This window comes from Canis lupus, chromosome 2, assembly GCF_011100685.1.
Source record: "Canis lupus familiaris isolate Mischka breed German Shepherd chromosome 2, alternate assembly UU_Cfam_GSD_1.0, whole genome shotgun sequence".
Classification (NCBI taxonomy): Eukaryota; Metazoa; Chordata; class Mammalia; order Carnivora; family Canidae; genus Canis; species Canis lupus.
This window is the reverse complement of record NC_049223.1, coordinates 48368184-48394046: the sequence shown is the minus strand read 5'-3', so window position 1 is coordinate 48394046 and position 25863 is coordinate 48368184. Positions and strand designations below refer to the sequence as shown.

General features: G+C 37.8%; 1 pseudogene; it reads right to left on the bottom strand.

Annotated features, from left to right (window-relative positions):
- The window catches only part of LOC100688221, a 222847-nt pseudogene that overhangs the window by 115361 nt on the left and 81623 nt on the right, over positions 1 to 25863 (bottom strand).

Sequence of the window (25863 nt, the reverse complement as noted above, 5' to 3'; positions counted from 1 at the left end):
CTTTCCTATATGGACTTCCCTCATCTTGAATATGGTACATCTTTCATTTTCCCCCGTCGAGGATCCTGCCTAGTTCTTATTTAGATTAATCTTATTTTATATTTTCATTCATGTTGTGAAAGTATATTTTAACCAATTAGATCACAAGTCTGAGCATCAGAATTGCCTGTGGAGTTCCTCAAAAATATAGAGTCCAAGTCCTAACTCTACAGATTCTAATTTAACAAATGTGGGTTGATCTGTGACTATATTCTTTTTCTTACATGTAATGTTGATGCACAGCCAAGATTAAGAACATATGAAAAATATAGAAAAAAAGGAAATAGGTTTTATAACTTAGTGCTTTTCTTACTAACTTTGCATCTTGATTTTTAAAAATAATATTGTATCTAATTTTCACTTATGTATTTTTATCCTTATTATTTGTCCCTTGTGTTAATTAAAATGTCTTTTAAATGCCAATTTATTTCCTGCATTATATTTCATCTTATGGATGAATGTAGCATGATTTACTTAACTATTCTCTATGTTTTCCCTCATTTCATGAGATTGTACAACATTATCCTCTGTTTGGGGAGAAAGAAAACAAAGTAAATATCACAGAATCCTAAATATTTCATTATTATTCACTAAGATGTTCGAGAACAAACATCTTTGTTGAACTCATAGTCTTTATCATGTGACCTAAATGATGCCACAACAAATGAAACTCTAGTCTACACCTTTAGCTTTAATTCCTAAAATACAATCCATGCCAGTGTAGATACACTTAATGAAATAGTCCTTGTTGCTAAAATGAAGCAAAAACTCTGATATAATTGAATACTTAAGGGGATACTATAGAAAAGTTTACTGGTGCAATAATATGGATTGAATGTTTCACTTTACAATTTATAACAAAAATCATTCAAATATTGTGCTATGAAATATAGTGGAAAGACTTCTAGGCTGAAATTAATTCATAAATCATGTATATTCATACAATATATAAAATGTTACAGTACAACTATAATAAATTAACTTGAAGTACATGTACAGCCAACATAGGTAAATATCAAAAATATGATCAGAGTGATTAAAAGCAAGTTGCAAAATGGTACTTACTATTCAATATACATAAATGTTTTCAATTTCAGAACAGTGCTATATACTGTGTAAAGAGCTAATACATATGAATTAGAAGTACAAAAGAATATGTGGAAATGATTAAAACTCAATTCAAAATGGTTACCTCAGGGAAGAGAAGAAGAAATATGAGAAAGTAAAGGAATATAGGGGAGTATACATTTCAAATCTATCTGAAATATTTACTTTTCCAAACAAAAAGAAAAATACAGCCCAAACTTACAAAGTGTTAGGTTGAAAGGATACTGAGTGAAAGTTTCATGAATATTAGCTATGCTAATTTTTGTAGTTTGGTATTTTTTCAGCATTTTTTAAAAATCACTAAAATAATACTTCAAAGCACTGCATTTTAATGTTGATGTTAATGTTCCTATTTGATCTGGAACACATTACTTACTTTATCTGTTCTCAGTAAAAGGAAAATGTTAATATTTGTCCTTCTTCACTTTACACAGATGGTAATTGGCTAAAGCAACAATAACCATAAAGCACATCAAGTTCTATGCAGAAATAAAACACTTAAATAAAAAAAATAAATCTTTTTTTCCCTCCAGTAAAGAACCACTAATCTACAAGAGCAGGAAAAAAATCAATTGAAGGCCATATAACTTAAAAGTGATGCAATTCATCTTCTTTTGTTGTTCTCTTATTAAACAGAGCAAAACAAATATTCTACTTGTTGGACTTTTTAAAATTAACAAGAAAAATAAAATGGTATCCAAAAAATACAACAAAGAGAGAATAAATTTCCATTTCATATTATTTCTAGGTACAAGAAACAGAGCAAGCAGAAAGGAGATGATAAAACAGAATCGGAGAGAAGGGGTAAGTAGAGCAACAGAGACAAGGGGACACATATAGAAGAAAAGGGGGTCATTGATCCTAAAAGAGAAACATGCAGAGAAGGATCTTCCACACATGTACAGAGCAGCACCTACAAATAAAATAAGCACTGAGAAAACATGCAAGAGGCCCTTAGTTATGAAAGAGAGAAAATCAGAATCTCAGTAGATCCAGACTTGTTTGCAGCCTCCACATGGTTTATATAAAAACGTCTCCATTCCTGAGTTCCAGTTGTAGAAGGTAATATAGGAAGCCTCTCAGCTCACCTCCTTCACAGAACACACCAAATTAATAGAATAATCTCTCCTGAAGAACTGAGGGCTGACTGATCAGCTACTGAATGACCAAAGATGGAGACAACAGCAAGAGAAAAGCAAGAGAGATGGAGACATGCCACAATTTAAAAGAGTGATAAGCATATACAAACCACAACTCCAGAGAGCCAGCAAAATCACCAACCATACAGTATCTGCAGAGGGGACATTGGACAAAAGATTTTTCCTTCAACTTTTGGAGAAATAGCCATTTCTTCTAAACCATAGATACAAACACAGAAAGTCAAGCAAAATGAGGAGACAAAGGAATGTGCTTCAAAAGAAAGAATAAGAAAAAATGTCAGAAAAAGAACTAAATGAGAGGAGGAGGGGCAAGATGGCTGAAGAGTAGGGTCCCCAAGTCACCTGTCCGCACCAAATTACCTAGATAACCTTCAAATCGTCCTGAAAAGCTACGAATTCGGCCTCAGATTTAAATAGAGACCAGCTGGAATGCTACAGCGAGAAGAGTTCGCGCTTCTATCAAGGTAGGAAGACGGGGAAAAAGAAATAGAGAAACAAAAGGCCTCCAAGGAGGAGGGGCCCCGCGAGGAGCCGGGCTGAGGCTGGGGCGAGTGTCCCCAGGACAGGAGAGCCCCGTCCCGGAGGAGCAGGAGCTGCACCGACCTTCCCGGGCGGAAAGGGGCTCGCAGGGAGTTGGAGCAGGACCCAGGAGGGCGGGGATGCCCTCGGGCTCCCGGGGACAGTAACAGACACCTGCGCCCCGGGGAGGGTGCGCCGAGCTCCCTAAGGGCTGCAGCGCGCGAGGCGAGACCCAGCGGGACCGGGAGCAGCTCAGAGGGGCTCGGGCGGCGGCTCCGCGGAGGGGACTGCGGGGCGGGAGCCCGAATCCAACAGCGCAGGCCCCGGGGCACAGCCCAGGATCCGGCCTCCCCCCGGGACAGGCAGAGGCCGGGAGGGCCCAGGACAGCAAGGACGCTCCCGCCCCGAGCTGAGCAGATCAGCGGCCCCACCCGGAGCCTCCAGGCCCTGCAGACAGAGAGCTCCGGAGTTACTGCGGGGGCTGACTCCAGGGCTCCAGAGCTGGCCCCGCCACAGCGGTTGTTCCTGCTGGGGCCTCACCGGGTAAACATCCCCCACTGAGCCCTGCACCAGGCAGGGGCAGAGCAGCTCCCCCAAGTGCTAACACCTGAAAATCAGGATAACAGGCCACTCCCCTAGAAGACCAGCTAGACGGACAAGGTCCAGGGGAAGTCAAGGGACTTAAAGTATATACAGAATCAGAAGATACTCCCCCGTGTTTTACTTTGTTTTGTTTTGGTTTTGATTTTGTTTTTTTTTTTTTCTTTTTGATTTCTTTGCTTCCCCCACCCACTTTTTTTTCCCATTCTTTCTTTTTCTTTCTCTTTTTCTTCTCTTTTTTTTTTTCTTCCTTTTTTCTTTTTCTCTTTTCTTTCCTTCTTTCTCTCCTCTCTTTTTCTCCTTTTCCCAATACAACTTGTTTTTGGCCACTCTGCACTGAGCAAAATGAAGGAAAACCTCACCTCAAAAGAAAGAATCAGAAGCAGTCCTCTCTCCCACAGACTTACAAAATCTGGATTACAATTCAATGTCAGAAAGCCAATTCAGAAGCACTATTATACAGCTACTGGTGGCTCTTGAAAAAAGCATAAAGGACTCAAGAGACTTCATGACTGCAGAATTTAGATCCAATCAGGCAGAAATTAAAAATCAATGGAATCAGAAGCAATCCAAACTAGAAGCCCTAAGGACAAGGGTTAACGAGGTGGAAGAACCAGTGAGTGACATGGAAGACAAGTTGATGGCAAAGAGGGAAACTGAGGAAAAAAGAGACAAACAATTAAAAGACCATGAGGATAGATTAAGGGAAATAAACGACAGCCTGAGGAAGAAATACCTACGTTTCATTGGGGTTCCCGAGGGCGCCGAAAGGGACAGAGGGCCAGAATATGTATTTGAACAAATCATAGCTGAAAACGTTCCTAATCTGGGAAGGGAAACAGGCATTCAGATCCAGGAAATAGAGAGATCCCCCCCTAAAATCAATAAAAACCGTTCAACACCTTGACATCTAATAGTGAAGCTTGCAAATTCCAAAGATAAAGAGAAGATCCTTAAAGCAGCAAGAGACAAGAAATCCCTGACTTTTATGGGGAGGAGTATTAGGGTAACAGCAGACCTCTCCACGGAGACCTGGCAGGCCAGAAAGGACTGGCAGGATATATTCAGGGTCCTAAATGAGAAGAACATGCAACCAAGAAGACTTTATCCAGCAAGGCTCTCATTCAAAATGGAAGGAGAGATAAAGAGCTTCCAAGACAGGCAGGAACTGATAGAATATGTGACCTCCAAACCAGCTCTGCAAGAAAGTTTAAGGGGAACTCTTAAAATTCCCCTTTAAGAAGAAATTCAGTGGAACAATCCACAAAAACAAGGACTGAATAGATATCATGGTGACACTACCTTTCAATAGTAACTTTCAATAGTAACTCTGAACATGAACGGGCTTAATGACCCCATCAATAGGCGCAGGGTTTCAGACTGGATAAAAAGGCAGGACCCATCTATTTGCTGTCTCCAAGAGACTCATTTTAGACAGAAGGACACCTACAGCCTGAAAATAAAAGGTTGGAGAACCATTTACCATTCAAATGGTCCTCAAAAGAAAGCAGGGGTAGCCATCCTTATATCTGATAAACTAAAATTTACCCCGAAGACTGTAGTGAGAGATGAAGAGGGACACTATATCATACTTAAAGGATCTATCCAACAAGACGACTTAACAATCCTCAATATATATGCCCCGAATGTGGGAGCTGCCAAATATTTAAACCAATTAATAACCAAAATGAAGAAATACTTAGATAATAATACACTTATACTTGGTGACTTCAATCTAGCTCTTTCTACGCTTGATAGGTCTTCTAAGCACAACACCTCCAAAGAAACGAGAGCTTTAAATGATACACTGGACCAGATGGATTTCACAGATATCTACAGAACTTTACATCCAAACTCAACTGAATACACATTCTTGTCAAGTGCACATGGACCTTTCTCCAGAATAGACCACATACTGGGTCACAAATCGGGTCTGAACCGATACCAAAAAATTGGGATCGTCTCCTGCATATTCTCAGACCATAATGCCTTGAAATTAGAACTAAATCACAACAAGAAGTTTGGAAGGACCTCAAACATGTGGAGCTTAAGGACCATCCTGCTAAAAGATGAAAGGGTCAACCAGGAAATTAAGGAAGAACTAAAAAGATTCATGGAAACTAATGAGAATGAAGATACGACCATTCAAAATCTTTGGGACGCAGCAAAAGCAGTCCTAAGGGGGAAATACATCGCAATACAAGCATCCATTCAAAAACTGGAAAGAACTCAAATACAAAAGCTAATCTTACACATAAAGGAGCTAGAGAAAAAACAGCAAATAGATCCTACACCCAGCAGAAGAAGAGAGTTAATAAAGATTCGAGCAGAACTCAACGAAATCAAGACCAGAAGAACTGTGGAACAGATCAACAGAACCAGGAGTTGGTTCTTTGAAAGAATTAATAAGATAGATAAACCATTAGCCAGCCTTATTAAAAAGAAGAGAGAGAAGACTCAAATTAATAAAATCATGAATGAGAAAGGAGAGATCACTACCAACACCAAGGAAATACAAACGATTTTAAAAACATATTATGAACAGCTATACGCCAATAAATTAGGCAATCTAGAAGAAATGGACGCATTCCTGGAAAGCCACAAACTACCATACCAAAACTGGAACAGGAAGAAATAGAAAACCTGAACAGGCCAATAACCAGGGAGGAAATTGAAGCAGTCATCAAAAACCTCCCAAGACACAAGAGTCCAAGGCCGGATGGCTTCCCAGGGGAATTCTATCAAACATTTAAAGAAGAAATCATACCTATTCTACTATAGCTGTTTGGAAAGATAGAAAGAGATGGAGTACTTCCAAATTCGTTCTATGAGGCCAGGCCAGCATCACCTTAATTCCAGAAGAACCATATGATCCTCTTATTAGAAACAGAGAAAGCATTTGACAAAATACAGCATCCATTCCTGATCAAAACTCTTCAGAGTGTAGGGATAGAGGGAACATTCCTCAACATCTTAAAAGCCATCTACGAAAAGCCCACAGCAAATATCATTCTCAGTGGGGAAGCACTGGAAGCCTTTCCCCTAAGATCAGGAACAAGACAGGGATGTCCACTCTCACCACTGCTATTCAACATAGAGGGAACCCTCTTACACTTTTGGTGGGAATGTGAACTGGTGCAGCCACTCTGGAAAACTGTGTGGAGGTTCCTCAAAGAGTTAAAAATAGACCTGCCCTATGACCCAGCAATTGCACTGTTGGGGATTTACCCCAAAGATACAGATGCAATGAAACGCCGGGACACCTGCACCCCAATGTTTATAGCAGCAATGTCCACAATACCCAAACTGTGTAAGGAGCCTCAGTGTCCATCGAAAGATGAATGGATAAAGAAGATGTGATTTATGTATACAATGGAATATTCCTCAGCTATTAGAAATGACAAATACCCACCATTTGCTTCAACGTGGATGGAACTGGAGGGTATTATGCTGAGTGAAGTAAGTCAATCAGAGGACAAACATATGTTCTCATTCATTTGGGGAATATAAATAATAGTGAAAGGGAATATAAGGGAAGGGAGAAGAAATGTGTGGGAAATATCAGAAAGGGAGACAGAACATAAAGACTCCTAACTCTGGGAAATGAACTAGGGGTGGTGGAAGGGGGGGGGAGGGGTAGGGGTGAATGGGTGACGGGCACTGAGGGGGGCATTTGACGGGATGAGCACTGGGTGTTATTCTGTATGTTGGTAAACTGAACACCAATAAAAAATAAATTTATTTAAAAAGAAAAGAAAAAGAACTAAAACAGAGATAAGCAATATGCTAGATGAAAGAAATTAAAGTAATGATCATAAAGTTACAGGGATGGAAAAAGAATAGGATAACTCAGTGAAGTCTTCAATAAAAGAAGTAGAGAATATTTTTAAAAATAGAATTGGAGAATACAATAACAATAAAAATACACTAGATTTTACACTAAATCAACAGTAGATTAGAGGATGCAGAAGAATTTATCAGTGATTAGGGAAACAGGGTAACGGAAAGCCAAGTTGAAAAGCAAAAAAGAGGAATTTTTTTTAATGAGGGGAGATGAATAGATCTCTTAGACAACATCAAGCAAAGAAACATTCACATTTTAAGAGTCCTAGAAGGAGAGAGAAAAGGGTATAGAAAATTTATGTGAAGAAATGATAACTGAAACTTTTCCAACCTAGGGAGAGTAATAGACATCCAAGTCCAAGAAGCACAGAGAGTGCCAAACAGTATGAACCTAAGGAGGTCCACTCCACAGCACATAATAATTAAAATGTAAAAGGTTAAAGATCAAGAGAGACTCTTAAAAGCAATAAACAAAAAGTTACCTACAAGGGAAACTCTGTAAAACTATAGGCTGACTTTTCAGCAGAAACTTTGCAAGTCAGATGGGATGGTGAGAGAGAGAGAGGGAGAGAGAGGGAGAAGGAACAAAAAAGAACTACAAAAGCAACCAGAAAACAAATTTTTTTAATGGCAATAAGTACATACCTATCAATAATTACTTTAAATGTAAATGGCCTAAATGCTCCAATCAAAAGACATGCATTGGCAGAAGGGATAAAAATAATAAACTCATCTATATGCTGCCTATGAGAGATTCACCTTAGACCTAAAGATGCCTACAGACTGAAGTGACGGGATGAGAGAATATTCACCATGCAAATGGAATTTTTAAAAAAATGCCAGAGTAGCAATACTTATACCAGATAAAATAGACTTTAAAACAAATAGTGTAACAAGAGACAAAGAAGGGCATTACATAATAATAAAGGGATCAATTCAACAAGAGGATATAACTATTGTAAACACCTACATACCCAATGCTGGAGCACCTAAATACATAAAACAAGTTTTGAGGGACATAAAGAGAGAAATTGATGGTAATACAATAATAGTAGGGGACTTTAACACTCCATTTACCTCAATGAATAGATCGCCCCAACAGAAAATCATTAAGGAAACAATGGTTTTTGAAAAACACATTAGACCAGATGGACTTTACAGATATATACAGAACATTCAAAACATAACAGAATACATGTTCTTTTCAAGTGCACACAGAACATTCTCCAGAATAGATCACATATTAGGCCACAAAACAAGCTTCAATAAACTAAGAAGATGGAAATCATAACATGCATCTTCTTCTTGAGTGCATAACCTGTTTTTATTGACAATTATCTGGATTTCCTATTTCTGCTTTCTGTTCACCCATTCTAACTTAATAACACTATCTTGGTCTCTTATCATGGATGGTCTGCTTATCTGGGAAATGTTGCTACACCATCTGAATGCTAGAGGTGTTGGCTAACCTGACCATTACATTTGCATCTTCAGCTGAGGTAATTTCCTGAGTTTGTAAGTAAGTCTGATTCTAGGCTCTGATCTCCCCATCTATTGCCAGAGATATCCTGAGATAAGAGGAAATACACCCACATCTTTGTAAAGTAGCAGCTTGAGACCTCTACCCAGGGTGACCGTTTATTGTGATTTGCCTGAGATTGCCCCAGGGTAATTATGAACACTGCTCTCTCTCACTCCAGGCACTTGGAGATAGCCTCCCCGCCACTTCCAGCCATGTGGTCCCCACTTCATAACATTCGTATTTCTCCCACAGGTGTTATCTCCCAATGACCCCCAAGGCTGCAAATACCAACTCTCCAAAGTATTGCTGTACTCTCCAGATTCTTCAGTATGCCCACAGCACATTTTGGGCAAAGAAATTTGGGGACAATGCTCCTTTTTATTCTACATTTTCCAACAAATATTATTGTTGATTATCAATATGCTGGTCACTAGGGCTACAATGGCTTGTGAAGATGGACATGGTAACTGCTTCCAAAGAGCTTAGAGTTTAGTGAAAAGAATATCTCACATTTACTAATAGCATTCCAGGGATCATGTCAACTATGTTATCTGTGTTTGCTCCATCATCATTAGAAGACCAGGAAGTAGGCATCTGTATTGTCACTACCTCACAACATGTTGTAGAAAATGAATAATGACTACTCAAAAATTTCAGGTCCTAATTCCTGGAGCCTGCAAATGTTACCTTATTAAAGAAAAGACTCTGCAGATATGATTAAATCAAGGTTCTTGACATGGGGAGATTATCCTAGATTATCTATATGTGTTCTAAATCCAATCATAAGTAATTATTGCAAAAGAGAGGCAGAGACAGAGAGGGAAAGGGATGTGAAGACAGGGAGAGCTTGGAATGATGCAACCATAAACCAAGGAATTTCTGAAGATATCGGTAACTACCAGAAGCTAAAAGAGGCTTCCTCAAGAACCTAAGGAAGTATTCCCTACCAACTCCTTAATTTTGGAATTCTAGCTCCAGAAGTATGGGACAATAAAATTCAGTTTACCAGGTTTGTGATGATTTGCTATGGCAGCCACAGAAATATAATAGAGTTGGGAAACTGAGGCTTAGTGAACCAATATATCTAAGGTCACATTTCATAGAAATTTATAGAGCTGGGATTTGAATTCAAGGAAATGTCTCCAGGGCTCTCTCTTAGCTTCTAGGATAAAGCGCTCATTCTATGATATATGTTCTGGGCACCAAATTCATGATGTCTGTGTCCCAGAATCTCAAAAAATGTTTTGTAAAAGGAGCTTATTCAAGTAGCCTCTTCCTATGGTTCAGGTAGAAATCACGGGAGCTGGGCTAATATATACGAACAATCCCTTCCATACTCTCCATGCTTCTTCCCTTCCACTCACTCTGTCTTTCTGTGTCTGTCCTCTCTCCTTCTACCAAAAGAATATCCTTATCAGAGTAGTAAACTCTTGCAAACCAACTTTTAGTGGACCCACCAAAAGTTCCATAATTAGGTAAAACAATGAGTTCAACTACTAATGCACTAGATTTACATTATCTGTCAAAAATATATCCCCAGATAATTAATAAACTCCCCAGGTAGGCAAATATTAGATAAAGAAGGAAAACAGAAAACCAGTAATAGGAAAATTCTCAAAGTAAATTAAGCTATTCTCTGGATTCTTTCCTTAATATTGTATTTCATGCGTTTCTGTATGTCTAATACATTCAAGTTTTCACTTGTGATGCAATCATTCTGGCGCCTCCATCTAAACTTTCCAATTTAGTGAACTGACCATTTCTTCAAAGAACATCACTGAAATATGCATTATGCAGAATATTTTTGAGAAAACTTTACACAACTGAGAATCACTTGTTTTATTGCTGTTAACATAGGGCTGATATGAGGTGTCTCTCCAGAGTAACAGATTCAATTTTGTGAAACATTAGGAATACCAGAAATAGTTCAATGTTTTTGAATATGGAGAAAAGGGCTTCATTTTACTTCATCTTGGGCTCTGAGCTCAATAGACCTATCTGATTGCCTCTGAATGCAATGTTGCAGCACACAGAGATACTTTTTGATTTCATACATCATTTATAACTTCTATAGCAATTCTACAAAACCAATACACATTATTCTTCCAAACCAAAGAAGCACTATCCTGACTTTATTATTCTACTGGTCGCCGGGACTTCTGTTCAAGCATAAATAGCTTACATTTCTTTCTACAAAGAGTACCAAGTTTTCAAAACACCATCATGCAATTTTATCTCAGCCTGGACTCTCCTTCTTTATTTCCTTTCTCCTTCCACCTTTAATTACAGGTGTTTCCTCAGGTTGAACTCCTGGTCCTTTTCTTTTTCTATATATACAGTTGCCTTTCTTGCATGGTGATACCTATGGTTTCAAAACTAAACTATACTCAAAATTCTCCCCTACCCCTGGTTAAAAACAAGAAAAAACTTAAAATAAGTAGAAAGAACTCAAGATATCTTGAACATGATCATGCTTAAAAGGAAACAGTAGTGGTACTGTCCCCACTGAAGTCAAGAATAAGGTAAACACATCAAATGATTCCACTGTCATTATTATATTGTTCTGGAGGAACTAGCCAACACAATTAGGTAAGACAAACAAATGAGATGCATAAAAATATAAAGGGAATGGTACCATTCCCCCTCTTCCAGGTGACATGAATCCACAGGACTGTCATGTTTCACTACTCCAGGGACCATCATCACCATCGTAGCATGCTTGTGCAGTCTTAGCAAATTGGCATGACTGCACACCTGGAAAGCAATAGAAACTACTGAAAAACTATTACAAACAATAAGACTATTTAGTAAGATGACTGGGAAAAAATAATATACAGAAAACAATAGCTTTTATGCATAAAACATCACTAGTTAGAATATGCAATGGTAGAAAAGAATAGCAACAAAAAGTATTAAATACATAGGAATAAATCTAACATGGAAAGGGCAATATAAGACTTCTGGTTTCCAGTCTGGCATATAAGGATCTCAGGACTTGTCACTCTGCCCTAACAAGTAAAAAGCTCAACAAACTGAAAATCAGCAATTCTTAGGTCTGTCAGGGAAATAAAATAACAATGGCGAATCACTATCCCCCAAATGGAAGAGATACACAGAAGAATACAGAGAATCACAATTTACCAGAGCAGAAACCCAGGAGAAGAAACCTCCCCCAGGACATACTATCAGGAAAGGAAAGCCCAAACTCTAATTGAAAAAATGCAGGAGGCTCAGTGTACGAAAGTCTGAGAGCTAAAAACTCTAGGGAGCCCAAAGCATAGGGAGGAGCCCACAGTTTGTGAGGTTTACCTCCAGGAGCCCTACCAGGTTCTTACAGTGAAAACCAGACAAAATATGCCTTCTAGTGAGAGGAAATGAAAAGTAATAATTTTTTTATACACCAGAGAATTCTGTTATTCTGAACAAAATCTGCCTGCAAGAGAAATTATTTTACCAGACCCTAATTTACTGGGGTTTTGTCAGAGTCCAAGTGCCCTAACTCTTAGAACTAATAAATGAATTCAATAAAGTTGTAGGATACAAAATCAATATACAAAAATCAGTTGCATTTTTGTATCCTAATAAAGAACTATTGAGAAGAGAAATTAAGAAAACAATTCCACTTACAACTGCATCAAAAAGAATAAAATACTTAAGAATAAACTTATCCCAGGATGTGAAAGACTTATACTTTGAAAAATCAAAGACAAAAAAAATAAAAAGAAAAGAAAAATCAAAGACACTGATGAAAAAAAAATAAAGAAGATACAAATAAGTGGAAATATACTTCATGATCATAATTGGAAGAATTAATATTGTTAAAATATTCATACTACCCAAAGCCATCTACTGATTAACTGCAAACCCTATCAAAATTCCAATGGCATTTTTCACAGAAATAGAAAAAAAAATCCTAAAATTTGAATGGAATCACCAAAGAACCAGAATAGATACTGGAATCTTGAGAGAGAAGAACACCGGAGGCAGTTACGTTTTCTGATTTCAAACTATATTACAAAGCTATAGTAATTATAACAATATGGAAATGGCATAAAAACAGACAGATCAATGAAACAGAATAGAGAGCCCAGAAATAAGCCAATACATATATGATCAGTTAATTTACAACAAAGGAGTCAAGAAAATACAATGTGGAAAGGACAGTCTCTTAAATAAATGGTACTGGGAAAACTGTACAGCCACATGTATCTTACATGCAGGTGATACAGTCCACCATCTCACAGTGCACACAAAAATCAACTCAAAATGGATTAAAGATTTGAATGTAAGATCTGAAACCACAAAACTCCTAAAAGAAAGCAGAGCCATCCTATAATCCAGTAATTTCACTTCTGGGTATATATACAAAGGAAATGAAAACAGAATCTTTAATAGATTAACTATATTCATCATGCTTATTGCAGCATGGTTCACAATAGCCTATTTATGGAAGCAAGCTGAGTCTGCCCATGGATAAATGGATAAACATGTGGGATATATGGACAATGGAATATTATTGAGCTATGAGAAAGAAGGAAACTCTACCATTTGCAACAACATGAATGGACTTTGAGAGCCAAGTGAAATAAATCAAATAGAGAAAGACAAATACTATATGATATCACTTATATGTGCAATCTGAAAAAGCCAAACACATAGAAACAGAAAGCAAGGAGGTGGCTACTAGGGACTGGAAGTGAAGTGGGGAAAATGAGATGATGTTCAAAGGATACAAGCTTCTAGTTATGAGTAAGTTGTGGAGATTTACCTCACACCACGGCAATTATAGTTAATAATACTATATTATATACTTGAGAGTTGCTAAGAGAGTAGATCTTAAAAGTTCTCACCACACACATACAAAAAAAATGGTAACTATGTAATATGACGGAGGTGTTAGCTAACACCATGGTAGTTGTCATTTTACAATATATAAATATATCAAATCAACATCTTGTAAATCTTAAACAACATTAAATATCAATTGTATTTCAATAAAGCTGGCTGAGGGTAGAGAAGATGCCCTCATAGTAGGCAAATTGCAGAAAATTCACAGTTACAATCTTTGCCTATTCTGTTTTCCCCACCTGGCATGGTCATGGTGAAAAGCTTACATCAAAAGTCCAAGTCTCATATATTTCAATGCCTTTCAAAAATAAAAAACATGGGGGTGATGAGGAACAGCTAAAATGTAATGTGCATGTGCCTTGACACTGTTTGTTAGCTATTCTTATTTTATGTTTGCAGGAGGGGTTAAAATCACTTACTAGCAAATACACAAGAGTATGTCTAGAAAATTAGTGTTTCCCAAAACAATATTAGGAGTCTCTCTGGCTTCCTTGTGCGATCAGAGATAGAATAACACCATTAGCTAGTTATTTACTCCTGAAGAGAGTGATGGCTTTTTTGGTCTATGTAGTTCAGAAAGAAAAAGTCCAGTGGCTCTCTTCGTTTCAATATCACATGTAAGAATTACAAGAACAACTGTAAAAGGGGATTATCCCAGGGAAGGAAAATATCAAATGCTTGATGAAGATTCATTTGATAAGATGCCTTTCACAGATAATAGGAAAAATAAATCTCTGAGAGATTTAACATCCTCTTGAGATGATAATTATTCTTTCAACACGAAAAAGAGAAAGAGAGAGAGAAGAGAAATTCTGTATCAAAAAGATGACAAAATTATAAGATCTTTCAAGATTTGAAATGTAATTTATGTTTTCATATCAGATAAACTTTTTTACCTGGTGAGCCACTATATATATAATTCACTTGGTAGGTAATGTGTAACATTTTTTTTCTCAGCAGGCTAGTTGTACTTTAAGAACACTTCTAGCCAATTCAAAAGTTTAGTCTGCTGGTTTTAGTGTCTTTAGTAGCTAGTACTCATAAACATAATAGCTAAGCACGATTGAAGGTGAGTGACAAAACTATTTTGATGACTTGTAGCAGCATATATAACACATCTATAACAGGCCATATCTGAAGTTTGAAAGTAGTGAGAGGCAACTGATTTTGACTTTATTGAAATGCAAAGATAGAGGAAATTTATTTTTTCCTGAATAAGACGGTTTCATTCCATCACTTGTAAATGGAAAAAACTTTCTAGGGCTCCCCTCATTAATAAGTAATTTTGCAGGGTGACAGTCCTTCAGACTTGAATAGGTAGGGAAAGTCACAGCCTATTTTCTCACATTTACAAACCCTTTTCCCACGTTACTTATTTCTGAAATCAGAACGTGATGTGCAGCCATGCGTAAATTAACTGAGTGTTATCATTTACCCATGATCTCCCCTCCCTTAAAAAAGAGCTCCTACCAGGATGCCTGGGTAGCTCAGTGGTTGAGCGTCTGTCTGCCTTCCGCCCAGGGCGTGATCCTGGGATCCGGGATCGAGTCCCATGTCAGGCTCCCTGCGTGGAGCCTGCTTCTCCCTCTACCTGTGTCTCTGCCTCTCTCCCTCTGTGTCTCTCATGAATAGATAAATAAATCTTAAAAAAAAAAAAAAAAAAAGATCTCCTATCAATTTGATGAGCACCTTGGAATGAAAAGGGACTTAAAATCCAAGACATACAGATGAACCTATTTATAACCAAAAGGAACAAAGGGAGTTGATTTATAAAAGAAGCTGACAGAAAACAGTGGGGATGTTATTTCTTGCCCAAAAGAAGCTGTGCCTCAAGACACCGTCAGAATGGTACTTATTCTCCCTCCTGCTCCTTTCCCAACATTCTTGCCTTCATTATCATCAGCCCTACTGGTAATTGAACAACAGCTTATAGGAGGCACTGCCCTTTTAACGTCTTACCTTAACATGTGTGCTTTAAAGCACTGTGTCCCAAAAATAAATAAATAAATAAATAGAATTTAAAAATTCAAAAAAAAAAAAAGCACTGTGTCCCAGCTGCACCACAGAACTTCAAGAACTATAAAAAATACAGACAGCCAGACCCATTACAGACCAACTATTTCAGAATCTGTTAGGGCGAGGCCTGGACATCTGTATTCTTAAGTCGCCCCAAGTGATTCTGATGGACAGTAAGTACTGAGCGTTGCTATCTTTCTAAACTACTGCCGACCAGCAGCAAGTACTTGGAACAGAAGTCACAGTAACTCATGTCATATTCTTTCTAATCAAAAGGGATAACACTTCCCAAAGTTTACAAAGCCAAAGGGAAAAAATAGCCTCATAAAAGGAATCACTTCCCTGATATGTTTAAAGGAGGAGAAATGACCATAGAATTCATAGGTTTGAAATGAATTCTTGTAAGAACTGGAATAACATTAATAACTACCAGGACCTCAAGCACTCAACCTTGGACTTTAACTTTCAGTGTATTTGTCATTTGACATAATTAATGTCAAATTTTTAGTCACATCTAGCAGATAAAAGAGGTTGGCTGCTGGTGGCTAACTGCCACAGCAAAACCAAGTAACTATTTGGAACTCTGAGGTTCCATGCTCCACAACTCCAACTATTCCTGGAAATACACCTCTCTTCAGTTACTCCCCTTTGCCATGAAACCCACTTTAAAAAGAATGTGTCATCTTTTATTAGGATCCCTGCTCACCAATAGTGGCTCCTTGGCAGCCTGTGCCTCATACAGTAACTTTCATCCATTTCCTACAGCAATATCCTTCTCCCAGAGGGACAACCTAATAATTTCAGCTGCCCTGACATTAAATTCTCTTCTGCCAAAGTGGCTTCTCAGGAAAAAAAATATCCCCAGATTCAAAAAGAATGTGCTCTGTTTTCTCCTTTCTCTCAATTTAGAATATATTGACTTCCACATAGCTTGTGAGAGACCCCAGGGACCACTTTGCTGGCATTCTGTTATGGAGAGAGAAAACATACTTTCTTATTCTGGTTATTTGCAGAGTAATGCAGTTTTAACAGCATGTTCACTGGCAACACAGAACCTCTAGGCAAAGGCTTTTGCTCCATGTGCAAAGCGCATCATGATGTCATCACGCATTCATTGAGGGGTTGCCCACACAGACACCATACACCTCATAAGCACTGGCAGCATGCTTGATCTCACACACATATGCAGAATAGACACATTCTGTTTAAATATCTGCTACTCCATTCTCTTGGGATCAACACTTTTAATTTTCTTAGGGTAGAACTATGGACATGCTTAGAATATTTCTGTCTATAGGTCCACAATGGCAGAAAGAGATGCTGGAAAACTATGGGTTGTTTTCCTCCAGAGCTTCATTTCATCAGAACAAAAACATATTCAACAACCCATGATATACAGATAATTATATAGCTTTTCTTTCCACAAGTTACTGAATGCAAACCTTGCTCACTTACTTCCAGAGTTTTATCCATGACTGGTAAGAAAAAGATTTCAAGTGATGGTTTAAAGATAAATGTATTGGAGAAATAAGGTATTTCTATTTATATAAATATTTAATATATTATTATATATATATTATATATATATATAAATATATAAATATTTACTTCTAATTATACTAGTGTGTGTGTGTGTTGGGCAATCAGTCATCAATCAAGAAGATACTCAGCGATTTCCAGGTCAAAACCCAGTATGTGAGAGAATCCAAACAGTTCTCAATCATGGTCCTCTTCAAAGAACTTACAAGAATCACAGATATTTCTATCCTGGAAGTAATTGTTTTCAGATATAGTGTGTATGGAAAAAACAGATGAACCAGCTTAGTACCCTGTAAGGTTCTTCATATGTCTGAGCCCTTTTGTACTATTATTTTTTAAAAATTAAAATATCTGCTGGTGACACACAAAATACTTGAGACGAAGGAAGAGAACAATGTGTGTTAGCTCAATGTCTGTTACCATAATGCAAATTAGTTTACATGAGATTGATTAATGAAATCAGGATAGCATAAAAGTTGCCTTGATTTGTACATGAATATTTCTATTTTTAGTCCATTAATGATCCATGCCATAGAGTATTAGTAGATGAATTCCCATAACACTAACAAAGCTAAGAAAAGCAAGCTGCTATACATGTGCCCCATGTCCTTCCTCTTGACTCAATAGTCAAGTACTTTGTCTTAGAAGAACTTGTTGTAGATATTCCCAGATCTTGTACATTTTGCTCTTGTCTAACTCAGCAGCCTTGACCTTGCCTTATATCTTTCCCCACCCTCCCTCCATCAAAATACCTTTTGCTTTATGGTGTTTCTATGTAAAGCCCTACATTTACTACAGCATTTCTCCTTTTTTTTTTTTTTTTCAGAAATGTAACGGGTCTTTTGAAACTATACTTAAAAGTTATATTAAGATTATTCTTAAAAAAAAAAAAAGATTATTCTTGATTTCATCAGTGCCATGGTCACAAAGTTGCATAGGTTTCTAATGATCTGCTGCAAACCCATTTTCCCTATGAGTTCTGGTCTTTCTAGTGCATGACTATGAAAAATACAGGGTTTTCCAGGAACACATACACAGGCCAAATGGGAACTCGAGGGAAGCAAATCATTGGGTATTGGAAGATGGTCAGAGATGGCGTCATGGATAAACGTCCTGATTTAGACACGGAAGGAAGCATAAGATTCAACTAAGCAAAAAAGAGGCAAGAGATGAGAAGATCATCAAGATTAAAGAGGAAAAAGCCATCAGTGTAAGCCATGTGTGTAGAAATATGAGTAAAATTAGATCAAAAAGGAGAAAGGTATCTTAAATTAGCATTGCCCAGAATATAAAGATTATAAAGACCTAAGATCCTAAAATTTCTTCTTTAGCAGAGTCATTGGAGACTTTGGGGTAGATGTGGGGGGAATAGATGTGGCTAAAGAAATGCCAAAGCAATTCTCTTTTGGTGCAGCAAGAGCTCCTGAAAACATTCTAGTCTATCACCATTCTTTTATGTTCAAAAATTGAGGTCCAGGGAGATGGCTGACCTGTTTACATTCACATTTATTCATGACCTGTGTCTCCTGATTACCAGACCAAAGTTCTTAGGATTATAACCATGTAGCACTAAAGGCATTTAAAAAATAATAGGATGAGTACTGCAATAGTCAGTAGTCCATGACCAGCAAGGATCTGGTCTATATCAAAAGAAATAGAAGGAAAAGAATTTATTTGTGCAATTCCATGAAGAAAGGATCTGTATTTAAACATGGCAAATGACTAATGAGTGATCAATGGTCACTGAAGTAGCAACTTTATATATGTTATTCTGTATATAACAAAGTATAAGAGGTAATTTACATCTCTCTTTTGTGACATCACTATTAAAGTAGTATTTGGTAACGGTTTACAGGCATTTGCAGAGTTAAAATGTAGGTGGTATGTGTGGCTCATCTCTGAAAACAAGACTGGAAAAAAACAACCAGAACAGCTAAATCATGAGAAGGATAGTGGAATTATTCCATGAAGCTGGACCAAGAAAGAAGTCTACTCTATTTTTCCCCAGAAGGCAGTTGCCAAGCAAGAGAATCCTTTCCTCTCCCAGGTCTGGCTGGCTTGGAGGAGAGATTCCATGAAGACTCCCCAGTTGTTCAAGGAAGCTGATCCTTCACTGTCACTTGTCACATTTCAGAGCAATTGTACCCATTTGGATTTAGAACTTTAGGGGAAGATGCCACTTGGTGCAATGATCCAGTGCCTTAGGGAGACCTCACCAGAGTGGCTGGCATTTCCTTGGTGAAGTCGAGATTTTAAAGTCTAAAATTATTATTTGATCAGTGAACCAAAGTTCATCATTTTTTAAGGAACTAATACTGTTCTCTCATGTTAACCAGACTCATGAAACACTGCTGCAATCATCAAAAGGCCAATGAGAAAAAGTGGACCACAATACCTACTGCCACTCATCAATGCATGCATTGTCTTTGATAATCCATTTAGGAAGTCAAACATGATCAGAAAATCATGTGGTGTGCATGGAGGCAGAGGAAAGAGAATTATGCAAATGACCTTAAAGCCAATGCAGCAATGACAGCCTTAGGCATCCATATGCACATCCAGGGAGATCTACCTAATGGGAGAGAATGCACATGGTCACTGGTTAGGACTGGAGTGAACCATTTAAAAATTTTTTTCATGAACTGTTCCATAAACAACAACACAAACTTTTAGTTAGACTTTTGAACAATCATAAGCAACTATGTAGGAGGTGCAATTAGAATCTTAACATAAGTATGTTAAAAATACTCAAAGCAGGAGCGCCTGGGTGGCACAGTCAGTTAAGCATCTGCCTTCAGCTCAGGTCATGATCCGGGGGTCCTGGAACCCAACAGCCCCCATCAGGCTCCTGACTCAATGGAGAGCCTGCTTTTCCTCCTCCCCACCCCCATCATGCTGCTTTCTCTCTATCTTTCTCTCAAGTAAATAAATAAAATCTTTAAAAAAATATTCAAAGCAAAATTTTACTTGGCTGAAAGTCCATGTTTGTTAAAACTATTCTATGAACTCTTTCCAAGTAATTTCAGATTAATATGATAACAGCTGCTAATTAAACTATGAAGGAAATTAGTGAATTAATTGTGGTTATCTTGGAACAACAGTCTTCCAGAAGATTGTGGTGTGAGCAAGACTTGCTTAAAATTGCTTATTTCAAAAATAGTTTAGAGAATAAAATAGTAAGATCCAATGGGAAGAGAGAGAAAGAAACATACAACATTAGTAGAGAAAAAGCAAACTCCTTAACTTTGCCTATAAGTATGATTTACAAAGGAATATTGGATTAGAATACAAAAACAGATACATCTTTCAGTTGTATTTATTTAAAGTATACTATTAAAATCAATGGCACAAATACAGGTATCCAATTAGAAACCATAGTCTCTGCAAAATCTCATAATGTGATATTTGACCAGATGTTTTCATCGTTTCTCTAAGCCTGATTTGAACCTTTCAGGTGTTTTCAAATTTTTCATCTGTCTAAGTAAAACAAGCTTCCACTTAATCTATTCTCCTGATTACCAGACCAAAGTTCTTAGGATTATAACCATGTAGCACTAAAGGCATTTAAAAAATAATAGGATGAGTACTGCAATAGTCAGTAGTCCATGACCAGCAAGGATCTGGTCTATCAGATATCAAAAGAAATAGAAGGAAAAGAATTTATTTGTGTGATTCCTGATGTGATTCCTGATGTAATTCCTGATTCCTGATGTAATGATAAAAACATCAATAGGGGCAACTGGGTGGCTGAGTTGGTTAAGCCTCTGACTCTTGGTTTCAGCTCAGATCGGGGTTGTGATCTTGGCATTGTGATCTCAGGTTTGTGAGATTGAGCCCCATACCGGGCTTCACACTAGGCGCAGAGTCTGCTTAACGACTCTCTCTGTCTCTCCCTCTGTCCGTTGCTCTCCACCCCAGCTAAATAAATAAATTTTTCTGAAAAAATGAATTTAAAGTAATGAGCTCTGCCCTCTGCTAATGTGGCCAGGTTACCCACTCTGCCAGGAAACTTCAAGATCTCTGGAGGAATTTTCTGTGAACAAGGGGATTAATGGTACAATTTAGCCAAGTGCCTCATTTTGCTGCTGTTTACAATAGTTTTGGATTTTCCTTGTGACTCTAACCTTAGAATGGGGCCATCCCCTTGTAGATCCTTTTATGCATCTTCATGATGACTCTTTATCACAGCAATATTCTGTTGGGCTGGTCCTTCTGAGTACAGGAAAAAAATGGCTGTATTTCAGGGTTGAGTCAGTATGTGTATACAACACATAAAATCACAGAAGATAATCCAAGTCCAGCTTTGTCCCTCTCTCAATTAGAAAGAATTCTGTTAGATTAACTCATCATACTCTTTTTCTCATTTGACATGCTTCCACGTGGAAGTTGTTTCTTTTACTTTTTAAAAATAAACAAAAATTTAAAAATTCTTTTTTGTTTTTCCCATCCCTACCCTACTTTTAGGCTTAACTTTGCTCTCCTAGATATTCATACAACTTTTCAATCCTTGTTTTCAAACACTACTTTCATTTATCTACAAATATACCATATAAATAGTTTCTAGGCAATAAGATTAGAGAAATGTGCTAAAGATTGATAACTATATAAAGGTGTAAGAGACAGTCCCTAGCTTCCAAAAGCTATTCTCTAAGCAGGAAGAGAAAACAGGCCCTGGTACAGTCAAAGAGCAAAAACAACAAAAGACTATTCAAATATATTCTAATCCACCAAAACTTAGGGAGTGCAGAAAGCACCCTAGAATTCAAGCGCTGAGAAGATGGGTGTAGGCAAGGTGGGGCTCATGGCAGAGCAGGTTGGAGCCAAGACAACTTCATTTGGGGTGGTGGACCTTTCAACACTGCCAAATCCCTGGTGAAGGCTACCCTACAACAACCATCCACTGCTTTGGGTGGAACAGAGGGCAAGAAGCTGAACTCAGGGCCAGATCATCTGGTTCAAACCCTGGATCTGCTACTCAACAACTACAGGCAAGTAACATAACTTCAGTGTCAATTGGTTTCCTCAACAGTAATAGAGTTTGCCAAGTATGAAATAAGTTAAAACATGCAAAATACTTAATACTATACCTGACACAGCAGAAGCACTAAATACACATTTGCTATTACTACCATTATCAGCTGCTGATGACATCATGGGCTTCTAAGAGCACATCTAAGTTTTAAGCACCACCCCTGGCCACAAAGATGTGTACCTAGTCTTGAATCACAAGACATGTCACTCTCTTTTTTTAGCAAGCAAATTCAAACTGCACAGTTATTTTGTGAATGGGAGCTGATAGGAATGTAAGTTGGAGGAAAGAAGAAAAGAAGAAAAAGTGGTGATAGTGATCACATCTCCTTCAATTTCAGGTCATACTTTCCAAACCAGCCTTAACTATGATGCCTTGAGTTCTGAGTTAGTAACAGAATGTGCACAGTTTTTACCTTTTTATGTTTTGATAAAAATTCACAAATTCTTAAGTAATTTTCCAAACAGTCTTTTTGCCCCCATCATCCTATTTTGTATATTCATTACAAAGGCTGGCTCAGAAGCACCGCTTGTTTTACTTTTTTCTTTCTTTCTTTTTTTATTGGAGTTCAATTTGCCAACATATAGCATAACACCCAGTACTCATCCTTTCAAGCGCCCCCCTCAGTGCCCGTCACCCAGTCACCCCAACCCCCCACCCACCTCCCTTTTCCACTATCCCTTGTTTGTTTCCCAGAGTTAGGAGTCTCTCATGTTTTGTCACCCTCACTGATATTTTCACTCATTTTCTCTCCTTTTCCCTTTATTCCTTTTCACTATTTTTTATATTCCCCAAATGAATGAGACCATATAATGTTTGTCCTTCTCCGATTGACTTATTTCACTCAGCATAATACTCTCCAGTTCCATCCACCTCCTAGCAAATGGTCTGTATTTGTCAGCACAGCAGGCCCCTCCCCCAGAACACCACTTGTTTTTCTAAGTGCCCTTCTTATTGGTGTGTAAAACTCTGTCTCACCTTTCATCCTCAATGAATAGCCTTAAGATGCTTTAACTTATCTCTAGGAGCCCCAGCAAACTGCCACATACTTCGCTCTCCCATGCCATGACTAGCATTTAAAAGTATAGTAGTGCCCCTGGAAAGAGGCTTTTTGGTGGCATCTGGAGTGGGTAGATTGATAGTTGACATCAATGCCTCCAATTGTGGGTTTTTTAAAATTTTATTTATTTATTCATGAGAGACACACAGAGAGAGAGAGAGAGAGAGAGAGAGAGAGAGAGAGGCAGAGACACAGGCAGAGGGAGAAGCAGGGTCCATGCAGGGAGCCGGAGTTGGGACTTCTCCAGGACCACACCCTGGGCCAAAGTCAGGTGCTAAACCCCTAAGCCACCCAGGGATCCCCTCCAGTTGTGTTTTTTATTGAAACACTTATAGGAAGAACTCAAGAGCTGGGAGAGCCCAAGAGCCCCAAGGCAGGACATGCTCAGATGTAGATGAGAGCTATCATCAATAGTTAACACTGGTGCAGGAAGGGGGGGAGGGGCGTAATTTGGAAATCAAATCTCTGTTTACTTTAAGTGTGCATGTTAACATCATGTTCATGTGTCATTCTGTTAAGGAGACTTAGATAGTTCAACTAACCTGAAATAATTAGCACCTGGAACACTTCACAAGAAAGGTGAAACAGGGCAGCCCAGGTGCCTCAGCGGTTTAGCACCGCCTTCGGCCCAGGGACTGATCCTGGAGACCCAGGATCGAGTCCCACGTCAGGCTCTCTGCATGGAGCCTGCTGCTCCCTCTGCCTGTGTCTCTGCCTCTCTCTCTCTGTGTGTCTCTCATGAATAAATAAATAAAATATTTTTTAAAAAAAGAAAAGTGAAACAAAAATGCAAAGTCTCATTGTTGTCATCATCATATTATAACAATAGAAGCCGCCTCTGCTGCGTAACAAATACTTTGAAACAAGTTTCAGATCTCAAAAAAGCTGATGTATTTTATAGAAGACCTCTTGAGAGTCCTATATAGAAAGCTATAATCATAAACCAAAATCAAGAGTAAGGAGATTTTCCATAGGAGAGAGTAAAAAGGAACAGATGGAGGAAATGAAAGGAATGGAATGAGAAAGGCAAGTTAATAAGCAGATAGAATTAAACAGAGTGATACCGTTTTCCTTTATAGCTTAGCATTACCAGTAGGAAGAACAGCAAGGGTTTCTCCTCACCCTGATTTTAAAGGTCAGCATTTCTATTTCAATTGCTAAAACCACTAAAAAATAAATGAGAAGATTACAAATCTAACAGACCCTTCAAAACACTTCAGAATAAGACAGAACATAGAATTTAAATCCAGGAATTACTGGATTCTAGGGATGTGTGAGGCCATAGAAGATGTAATAGCATGTAAGTTAGGAGCATCAAAATGATCTGTTATTCAAAATAGTAACAATGTCTATAAATTTTAGGCTAAGTATGAGGCATACTTGAAATAACTAGAACTACTAAAAGAACACGTGGAGAACATAAATTCAAAACAGTAAAGAGGGAGTAGTCAGAATGAGGAAGAAAATCCAAGAGTATAGAGAAAAAAAATACAGAATAATTAGGCAAATAAATAATGGGTAATAATATACAAGACAAATATTAACCCCAAAAAACTTAGGTTTTTAAACAAAATACATAACCACAATTAAAAACAATTGCTACATGATAATAAAATGTTTGGTTTGCTTGTGCACACCTAATCGCACCGCCTTACAGTAGATATAACAAAAACTCACAGAAATACCAGGAAAAAATTACAGTGAAGGATTTTCACACACTCGTCTCTTTTTGATCAAACAAGAAAAATACAATTTTGGCTAAAATTAATTTAAACAGTACCATTGACAAGTTTGATGATGATGAACATATCACACACAACATTTGGAAAATAAACCTTTTACTTTTAAAGTACATATAGAACATGTCCACATTTGACCATATGCTTCACCAACAAAGGAATTAAGTTAGAAATCAATAACGTAAAGAAACCTCAGGAAGAAGCACAGAACATTATTAATCCATGAGGAAGTGAGAAAAAATAATAATGAGTATTAGAACATGTTTGTAGTGAATGATAATTAATATAAGTTCCACAAATCGAAACATGAGGGATATAACTAAGGCAGTAATCAGGGGGAAATACACACTTAAGAAGCCTACATTAGAAAATTAATGGGCAAAATATCCTATCTGATAAGGAAGAAAGAAGCAGTATAATCAATCTTTTAAAGTTATGATGGCAGGACTTGCAGCTATAAGCATGTCAAAAGTTCAGCAAATTCTCCCCCCAAGAAACAAGTATAAAATGGCAAAATTGTCTAAATCAGCTGCAGTAGGACTTTGGAAACTAGCTAAAAACAAATAACAAACGAAGGCATGTGTATTCATGAAATGCTGCGAGAAATGCAGATAAGGACTGTCAGTCAATCTGAGGCCTCTGCAGCTGGGACTGCTCCCTCCACCACTTCCCAGCTCACTTAGTAAGAATGAAAGTTTTACCAGGTGGAGCTGGGCATGAACACCAGCCCATTTGCTGCCACAGGAAAAGGATTTGATTTGGAGTAGAAGATGAAAAGCTCTGCTAGACACAATGAAAGTAAAATATGAGACTTGGTAGGTAACAACAACAAAAGAAAATCT